Source organism: Pagrus pagrus, assembly GCF_965226575.1.
Source record: "Pagrus pagrus genome assembly, chromosome: 14".
Lineage (NCBI taxonomy): Eukaryota > Metazoa > Chordata > Actinopteri > Spariformes > Sparidae > Pagrus > Pagrus pagrus.
The window spans coordinates 3,818,029-3,828,893 of NC_140198.1; positions in this window are offsets into that span (position 1 = coordinate 3,818,029).

The window sequence follows — 10,865 nt, forward strand, 5'->3', positions numbered from 1 at the left end:
TTTATCGAGTCACAGATAAGAAAAGGCGTCATGACCGACCATGGGTTCTGCTCGGGGAGATGTGTTCTCCATTTATTTATGTCCTGTGTTGCGAGGCTGATGTGTTTACTGGGGATTTTTTTGTTGTAAGAATATTTTCTGGGTGCGCTGGCCGTATTTATTTATGGACGTAGCCAGTAAAAGTGAAGACACAGTGTGATTTTTAGATCATTTTTATGTAAGATTTGGATTTTGACTGTTGAGAGCAAGTTGAACAGAGTTCACGCAATGGGCCAGCTGCTGCTGACAATTTAAATCAGCATGGCCAGGAGACGAAAACAAGATAATCCTACAAAGACTCCAGATGTAACATTTCAGGCAAAATATTGTACATTCAAATCCAGACTTCAGGGCTGTGCAGACTGAGTGTGCAGTGTATTGAAATGTGTGATGAAAAGCTGCTCCACGTCAAAACATTTCTTCTTCTGAAAGTCTATATCAGACCGAGGTTGAAACCAGAACCTATGGCTCATTTACGCTCTACGTTAGATACGGACGGAGCCGTCTGTCCGTACTCTGCGTTCATTTCGTCCATATTTCTGCACATTTTCTGAAAGCTTTCAGATACAGACCAACGGAGCAGTAACTCCGGTAGCAGCGGGCAGTGTAGCCAATCCTTCAGGCGAGACATGACCACTGGAGACGAGGAAGACGTTACGCAAGTTGGTGAGAAGTTTAAAACATCCGTATGATGTTACAGGCACAGAGACAAACAGTTAACGCAGAACAGCTGCAAGGAGATTGGACAGGACTAAAATGCGAGTTTGATGGTGGCGAAGGAAAAGTAGAGGTCTGTACGATACTGATCTGACTCTGAGCGGCGCCCTCTAGTGGTTTTATTGCTCAACATCCATGGGAACATGTAGGACGCATGGAAGATGTGGGCAGTAGTTGTTATATTGGAGCATAAATTTTGATTTGATGTATCGTAAGTAAGTCAACGTACATAAATCACTTGTGTTACGTGAGTGACGTTACGTCTCTGCGTCACAAGTGTTATTTTAACCTAAAGTGTGATCTTTTCTTAAATCTAATCAAGTAGTTTTTGTGCCTAAACCTACCCGACTGCCAGTGTTTGACAACACTAAAACAGTCCAAAATTTACATATGAAAATAGATACCCACATACTTCTATGTGTCCTTTACGTTGGCATGGATGTTGAGCAACACAACCACTAGAGAGCGCCGCTCAGAGTACAATTCAGTCTCACATGGACCTGCTCCCAGCTGTTCTGCAGTGGTGGGACGTGGCGGTATGAGAGGAAACATTACATTAAATGGGAATGAACTGCCCACCATCCTTCAGCCACTAACAAAATAAGCCTTCCATGCCTGTGACCAGTGTTTGTCCATGCACAGTGTGCAGGCTCAGCCCACACAGTCACAGCTGTATTAGAAAAGGCTCTGAGGTGAAGGACTGGTCATAATTTCACTGCAGCCGGCGGAGCATCTTCTGAGGTTAAAATGTCGTCTGCTGGGGGCGACTTCAATCTGCCCCGGTGCTGCCGGAGCACAGGAAGCCTCGCCTCTGCCCAATCTAATCTTCAGTGTAATCCACGGCCTGACTGCTTTCCCAGCACCACCATCTGCACCCGCTGCCTGAGCCGCTTGGCAGCAGAAAAAAGCACAGGAGTGGTCAAAGAGGCTAGATTGTGTCACTTAGTGCCCAGTGGAGCAGTTCTTTGAAATGCAGGCTGCCAGAAACTTTAATGGATTCCTCTGGCTTATTACCGAATCTCACTGCTGAGGGAAGCTGCACACTCGTGTTTGAGCAAAACTCAAGATACTTTTTTGCGTAGAGGGAAGCAAGTCTGGTGCTGTACATATGGAGATAAACACAAGTCATCTGAGATAACAACTGAGACTGTAAAACTTTAAAAACTGCAGTTTTTAAAAGACGTTGTGAGAATTAACTTTGGGAAAGCTTGAAACTCGCTCATGAAATATGAACCATCACTGTGACTTTGCTGGTTTTGAGGTGTTGAAAAGGGAAAAACACAAATCATGGATCACAGAAAGATTATGTTTTGAGTAAAAAATCTGTTTTTTTCACCACAAACATGGTTTTGTTAAAAATATTCCTTTTCTGCCTCAAAACTGAGCTGAAAAAGGGATGACGGGTGATGTTTTAGACAAAAGTTCTTTGTTTCCTTTCTTTCTTGCTCCACTGCCACCAGAAACATGTAAATTATATCAAATATATCGCACATAGATGACATTTAATGGTCTGTATGGATGAAGTCAATCACAATTTCCTCTCGCACTTTCATCAGGTGGACACAAACATGACCTCAAATGAATGAATGATGATGATGATGATATTGGATCAGTTGATGCTGCTGTGAGCAAAGGTATTAAGTCTTGAATATCAGAGCATTGTTGAACCACCAATAACTGCTTGACCATGATTTAAGATCACCCGATCTTTCACAGCTGACCTCTAGGACAACAGAACAATGACGATGAAGTCATGATCTCCATTGTGTTGTGGAAGAATAATAGGTTGATAAAAAAAAATTAAAACCATCGGTACCTTTTGTATTTCTCATTATCTCAGCTACACATTGGTGTGAGTCTCAGGTTTCTATCACCTATTTGTTTTTTATCACCTCACTCATAAATACCAACAACATCAAGATGCCTAATTTAGGTTTTTTCATCAAGATCCATGCATTATTCCCTGAGAAATTAATGAAAATGTAGAAAATAACCCTCTCACAATGGCAAAGAAGAGTGAGAACATTTTCCTGGATCGGTCCCTTCATCCGGATCATCACCAGAAGTTGGCGGGGTCTGTTCTGGGCCGGGTCCCATCCTCCATCCAAGTTTCGTGGAAGTCTGTTGGGTAGTTTTTGTTTAATCCTGCTGAGAAACCAACAAACCACCAAACGGACACAAGGCGAAAACATAACCTCCTGGAGGTGATAAAACGACGACAAACATCAGAACCCTGGGCGACACTATGTTTGCATTGGTTGTTAAAAGCGAAACACTCATCTGATACTAAACCGTCACACACAAGGTCGTCTGTTATCAGCAAAATCAAACATGTAAAGGTTCAATTTCAAAGACGAGAGATGAGAGATTTAGATTATTGATTAAACTACTGAATGGGTGTAAGTGACCTCAACATGAGAGAAGAAAAAAAAAAAGAGCCTAAGGTTCATCATCAGTGTGTACAGTGGTTTTAAATTGATACACCTGGAAACTTAAACGGATTAGTCTCACTCATTACGCTGTCCGCCTGCTCCGCTTACCAAGATACATGTTTATCTTTGAAAAATAGAGAAGGTTATCAAGCCCGGGCTGAATCATTGTACTTGTGGCCGCGGGGCTTTATGGTGATACTCAAGGTGAGGGGAAGATTGAAATTTTAATGAATTAGTTCTACATGCTGCATTATGGCGGTTTATGCACATAGATGGGTCAGGCGGGGGTTATCAAGATGATGATAAATCACATGGCATGAAGAGATTCAAGGTGAGGGCAGAGCTGTCGTCCTCTGGGGAGAAGTGGACCGAAACTTTGCTTTTTAAACCCTCGCACCTCCGATGTGAAGCGTCCGACGCTCGGCTGTGGACACGCTCCAGATGAAACCTGCAGCACCTGCATTCCCAGAGGGCCCCGGAGACACGAAGTGATCGAATAAATGGATGAAACAACGAAGAGGAAGAGACAGCCGGCGATGGCTTCACCTGCGTGTTTGGGATTGTTGAGGCTGCGGCAGAAAAGCTCAACAAAGTGAGGACAGAGCAACAAATGTAATCTGGGAGAAGATGAGAATACTTTTAAAGCCTGACAGCGTCTCACGAGGGAACAAAACAAGGCGCAGCGAGGCGGCTACAGCTCCTCGGGGGAGTTATTGACAGGAAGTACACAGCGGTGAGTTGTAGCTGCCAGGAATCTGAAGGTCAGCCGCACTTTCTTTTAGGTGTCCATCACCTAAATGCACGTTTTTACACATCAGTTAACGTCAAGTCAGAAAATAGTGTGCAGTCAATCCTCTCGTCCGCTGACTTAAATGTTCATTCCATTAAGGGCTTTTGAGCTCCATACGATCCATACGTCTTTATACAGAGGAGTCTTTTAAAACACTGTCGTCGGTGCGTTGAGATGCAGTGAGCGGTTTTACAGACTCGATCTGCTAAATGTTGAATGATGATCTTGAAGCGGCTTCAATCAATTTCTGGCCACTAAAGTGCAAAACATTGTAAAAAACAGGATTCACAGCCACAAATCAGCTGCTTTCAGCCGGATTTATGTGTGAGGAGACATCTTCTCGCTTACAGTACACATCCTGGAGACGTTCATTTAGATCCCTGTCTGAGTCCACCTTCAATCCAAAATTCACTCTCCTGTTAGCTCTGGCTTGGCTTTTTTTTATGGTTGACTTGTGGTGTATGGCTTGAATTAACTTAAAATAATTCAAACCTGTCTGGTGTCAGGGTCCAAGGGTTGTCTGGGTGCTGGAGAGGTGTCCTTGTCTAGTCCTCATGGGTAAGAACTGCTTTTCTAACACCGGCCCTGCATCTGCTCCTGTATTGTGGCTGCCTCCTTCCTAAGTGTGGAGGAGTTAGTGTCGGCTCACCTGAGTTCATAATGACGGCGTGTCCCTCGCGGGGCTGCCGGCTCCTGTCAGGGTCCGTGATGTGGAAAGATTTCCCTCGGCGGTGGCTCCGGGTCCGTCGGAGGAAATGGCAGCTCCGCTGTGGCGAAGCAGTCTCCATCAAACGCTCATAACACAGTCCAAAAACAATCTCCTCAGCGAGGTTGAATCAGCGTTAGCAGGTGGAGAAAGTGTCCGTCGGCATTCTGAACTCCTTCACTTCTGTCGGCGTGTTGGCACCCGGGAAGGCAGATGAATGCTGGGTGATGGCGAGCCTTCACTAGCCGCTAAAATCTACTTTATTACGTTAACGATGACTAAAATCCAAACTGTGGGAGCAATTACAATACAAAAAATTGTGAGATACACCAAATCTAAACCAAACCTAAACTTTGTTTTACCCCAAAGTTTCAAAAGATGTCAAGCTGAATTTGTTGCCCGCCCTCATCAGAAAAAAGCAGCTTTTAAGCACGATTTACATTTTCTGTTTGGCAGCGACCTCTGGTGGACATAGTAATCATGACAGCACCAAAGGAGGAGGTCAGGCGAAGCAGTATAAAGATAAAAAAAATCAGCTTAGGCACGAGGATGTTTGGCTTAAACAAACACAGGACTTTCACCCAGGAGGCCGCTGTTCGTGTCCAAACCAAAAGTCAGGGTGAGCTCATCAAACTTACGAACGTAGGGAAGTTACTTGATGTGCATTCATGACTGAAGTCACAGAAGTAACACCACAATGTTTTCCTAAACCTACCGTGCAAATTTGAGGGAAGTTTTAATAAAGCTGTGCAGTGAACAGCTTGATTATTTGGGAAGGTGCAGCGATTAAAAACATGGAGTCTTGACTGTATTTGTAAAAAAGTATGTCAAGAGGTTGAAATGTCTCGCTGCGTCTCGGTGTCTTCCATCACCTGGAGGCTGTTGACAGCAAGTCAACAGAAAACAATGTTTAATCAGAGGGAGTTCAGTCTTCTCTGGATCTAATTTTTCTTGCTATTGATTTTTTTTTTTTTTGTCTGTAGGAAAGTGTGTGTCTTTTGTCCTTCAGGTTTAAACTTCAAATCAGACACTGCAGCACAATCTAATCACTTTAACTCGCTCGTAGAAGGAAAAACAGCAGCTCGATGAAGCTCCATCTTCCCAGACAATTATGATTATATGGTTTTATATCAGTGTAGGGCTGGAGTGTGTTTTCAATACTCAACCAAAAAACGACAATAAAGCATTCTTCTCTGTAAATCCCTGTAGATCTGTGCTGCCTCGCTCCTCCCTTCACTCTTTCCTCCCCTTTCCTCTCTTCACTCCTTCTGTCTCCCCGTCTCTGCACTCACAGTGGGGCTGTGATGTGTCTCTGCTCTCAGAGCCCCTCTGGCTCCCAGTTATCAGTCATTTATTCTGTAATCTCTCCGTCCAGGAGCAGCCTTGCTCCGGCTCCATATGGCAGAGAGCTGAGGTGGCAGCTGGCCCTTTATCACAGCCCAGAACCCGGCCAGGTTGACACAGCAACACACACATACAGTGAAACATCAACACGCTGGAGGGCGAACAAACAGGGAAGACACATTATTGGACACAAACACACATGTTAAGTTTTAACGGTTCAAACTTCACCCAAGAAGAGTCAACAAGGCCCCGAGCAGGACTTTTGTGAAAAATGGTCGAGTCTGTTGAGAAAATGTGAACTGAGGCGGGTTACTTGATTGTTCTTCTAAGTCCAGTCCATCACCTTGTAAATACAGTTTCAACTTAATATTTACTTGCGTCAAATACAGCAGCCTGGTCAGTGGTCCGACGCTTCTGGTCTGATGCTGCAGTTACTCCTCTAGTGCCACTTCTCAACGTGCCCCTCCAGTGCAGCTGTATGAAGACAGAAGTCCAAGTCAGGGGACGGTCGGGGAGTTTAGTTGGCTCATACACTGGACTTTTCCTCTGGGGTTCGCATCCCAATCGTAGGGCTGGGTATCCATAATAATGTCTTCGATAGCAGTTCCTTGACTTTGATAATGGTTCCTGAATGATACTTTTTTGATACCAATGTTATAATAAATCCATCTACACGTGTCGAGCCCCGTCTCTGGGTGTAACTGCGTGCCTCGAGACAGCCAATCATCAGCATTATTACAGTAGATCTTGGCACAACAAGCATGATGCAATCTTATTGGCTCACAGATCCTAATGAGATTATCTCACATTTTTTGACACTCAGTAGTATCGAGGCAATTCGGTCAGTGCCGTAAAAGTTGCCACAAAGACGGCTAACATGTCCCATCAATTGCTAAAACTACCCAAGTCGTCTTGAACAGCGGTCTCTCGCTGGGCAGTAATCGCGCCACCGCAGTCCCTTCTGCTGATAAGAAGGTCAGCTCATATACAGTACATGTAATGTTAATGCAACATGTTACGTATTGGATACATGTTGATATGATGCATACAAACATAGAAATATTTGTTAACACAATCCAGTGGTTTCTGTGACTAACAAACATTTTAGCTTTAATTTCTTAAACTACATCAAATACATTAAAGTGCTTTTTCTCTACTGTGCTTAGTGAAAAAAGACTTTATGCCAAGAAAAAGAAACTTTCCGTCCAGACGACCCATCATGTTCTATTGTGTAGTAAAATCTCTCCTAGTCAGAAATCAGCAGCCATTGTCGGAGGCCCATTGTCTGACAAGACGAGTGATGAAATGAGTATTACAGCAGTGAAAAGGAGATGATGACCCTGATGACGATAACCTTCGTCGGTGTGATAATAATGAGAGATAATGGACAGTCTGTCTCATCCAGCCTGCTGCTGTCAGACCTGACCAGCAGCTGTGAGAGACGAAGACCAAAAACCAGGATGGGAAACACAGAATCCTTAATAACTGTTAACGCTTGTCCCTGTTCTGGACAACAGCTGGACATGTAACCTGGATAAAACATAGCTTACAGTAGCCATGTTTCCATTAAATGTCAAGCAAACTTTTGAAAGTTTCGCAAAAAAGTAAAAATATCAAAATGCAAATCCGGGGCATTTCCATAAACCATAAACATAGTGTCGTCAGCATGGCGCAGTGTAGGCTGGAGGGAAACAAACCAGGAGACCAAATGGAGAGAGGTCTTCAGGAATTTCTTTCGATAAGTTGTAACTGTTCTTGCATGTCAGCTAGCATCGGCCATGTTGCATGCTGTCCGGAGATGACAATGAAATGCAATGATTATTATGCACGCAGCAGACAGCGGTAACATTTTGCGAATTAGAGGACTTTTTTTTTTTATTTTGCCGTTTCCAGGAAATTTCGAATGTGATATTCTTCAAAATGCTTTATGGATACATGGTTATTAACATTTTTTTTTCTGCTCCTGCTTTAATAATGAGTCTGTGGGAACAACCAAGTCAATAGAATAAATGTTTGCCGATGTATGTTTCTGCAAACCACGGACACGTTGCAACTTTACGTGTGTGTGGTTCAATTTTTATGTTGTGACAACGCTGCGCTTACGGTTTGGTAAGGTTTAGGCACAAACACCACTCGGTTAGGGTTAGGAAAAGATCATGTTTTGTTCTGTCACCGCGTCCCATAAAAGATATCTGGTATTGTTCCCACAAAATTGGAAAATGTCCAGATGTCTTGTTGCCACAAATACGGCTGGACAATATCCCCACTTTCTGATAAACCCATCTAGCCTGCACGCCAACACCCCCCCATATCCAGTCTTGAAAACTTAAGCCTTACTGTGCCACGACAATGTTGTACCTATAAAGAAAGGAAATTCATGTGTAGTTCATGGCACCAAAATTTCCTGGCAGTCGAGTTGCAGGTAGATTTTCCTTAAAGTTCCTCAAAATGTTCCTCAGTTTATCGGAGGTTCCTGTGGTGGAAAAAGTCCAGCTCAGCGGCACAAACACAAACAACCTGTGTCTCTCCCTCCAACATGCATCACATCAGAAAGCAGGTTTCTGTAAAAAGATGATAACAGCAGCTACACAAATAACCACAGCTATGAATAAGTGAAGGGTTTCATCACCGAACGCTGCACTTCAATTTAGGCAGACACCAGCAGCTCCAGACTCCATAGTTGGGCACAGCAGACGATCGTATCTTTGAAAATGTTACTACTTTGTGACTAAAGCGTCCCCACTTTGCAAATCACTTCAATGGCCCCGCCACGGAGACTCCCATTTTCACGCCAACAATCATTTTGTTGGAACAGGCATCCAGCTTTCAAACATCGAAATATCTCGCTGTGAAATGAAGCTTTTCAGAGGAAGAATTCGCTTTTCACTGTGATTACACTTGAATGTCAAACAGTTGCAGCAGCTATCTGATTACTGCTTCACGATTCACCGGCTGGAGACGAGCTCGTTTCACCTCCGCTTTTTTTTTTTTTTTTTTACAAAAAGAAAGACGTTCACATGAGAAATGTCTTATTCATGAACTCATTTTATTTATATCGCACACTCCCTGATGTTTAATACATGTTTTTCCTGCAAATGAGTGTCATAAGTGAAGAGATAAAGCAGTAAACAGAGAGCGACACGGTGAGAAGTCTGATTAGACTACATTTGAAGAAAGTTAGAAAAATCTGATCTTGTGGTTTCTTTGCCTGCGTTTGAGAAACAGCAGGAAAGAATTTGGAGACTTAACCAGGATTCATTTCCACTTCAACGCTCTGTCGGAGGAAATTAGGTTAGATTTTTCTTTGTACTTTTGACACGGAAACTTTTCTTTTTCTCTTGAAAAGTTTCCGTGTGTCTCTCATAGTTCATATAGGTTTTAAATGCATGGTAAGTTTAAAAGCATCGTTAGAAAAGAGAGTCAGTGACAACGGATTACAAACAGAATCGAGTCACGTGAAACAAAAGTTGATTAACCAATAGAAATGTGTGAAACTAATATTCACACGTACAGACTTAGATTTATCTGCACGCATGCGTCGTGTGCAGCTTCATCCTGCAGGAAACAGCCTTCGTCTTTACAGCAGAATGATGTTTTTGTAATGCGCTCATATTTTTCAGCACGAGTGTGAAAGTATGCTGCTCATCTCCTCTGTGTCGCACACATGCCGAAATTTCTTTTCACAGAAGTTTGCAGTTGAAAGATCCTCAGAATTCTTATGATTTCTTTTGTGTTCGTTCCACATGTTGACCCTGAGAAACTCAACGCACTGCGTCTTAAGTAAACACAACACATGAGCAACATTTAGAGAAAATAATGCAAAGTGAGAAAATACATGAAACACGTTATACAACCAGTTTTTTTTAAGTCATTTACAAACACCAGCTCATAATAGTTGTCTTCAGGAGTCACAAATCACGGCAACAACAAATGTGTCCGCGTCGGAGGAGAATAAATATCGGCAATCTACATTTCTGCAAACCACAGATATGTTGAAATTTTACACTTTTTTATGTTGCGAGTTAACGTTTCTGAAAGTTCTGTTGTGCTTTTGATTTAGTTGGCTAGGGTTAGGAAAAGATCATTCTTTACTCAGGTAGAAGTACAGATACTTGTGTAAAAAAAGTAGAAGTACTGATTCAACTTATTTACTCAAGCAAAAGTAAGTACAGGCTCTGACATGTACTCAGAGTATCAGAGTAAAACGTCTCCCTCTGAAGGACATTTGTGGTCAAAGCTAACTGAAGCTCACGTCATATTAATGTAATTCAAAGACTATTAAAGTTAAAGGCAGCATCAATAGGTTTTGTCCCAGCTGTTCCTGAACGCACCACAAAGATAGTTGATTGTTGAGTCTCATTCCCAGGACGTCAAATAGCCACATTTTGGGTTGGTAAAGCGTCCCGAGCAGCAACAAAGTGAGAAAATAAGAAAATCTCTGCAGATGCGGGACACTAACACGCCAGAAAAATAATACTCAAGTAAAGTACAGATACCTGAAACATCTACTGAAGTACAGTTACAAAGTATTTGTACTTCGTTACTTCTCACCTCTGCCAGCTGATCTTATATATTCGCTGTACGTGCAGGTTGTTCAGTGGGTCTCGGACTCCCCGTTAAATTTAGTGTCTTCATCTGAGTTTGCTGGTTGACGAATAAAAGACCCTCAGTTTCAAACACTATCATATGTACTTGTTGAAAAGACAGCCGGTGCAGCGGAGATGATGAGGATGTGTTCAAGTGTAACCTTCCTCTCACTCCTCCTCCTCTTCTTCTTCACTCGCTTTCAAACACTTTTACAATCATGATTTACACTTTGTTTTTTACCCACAGCGCA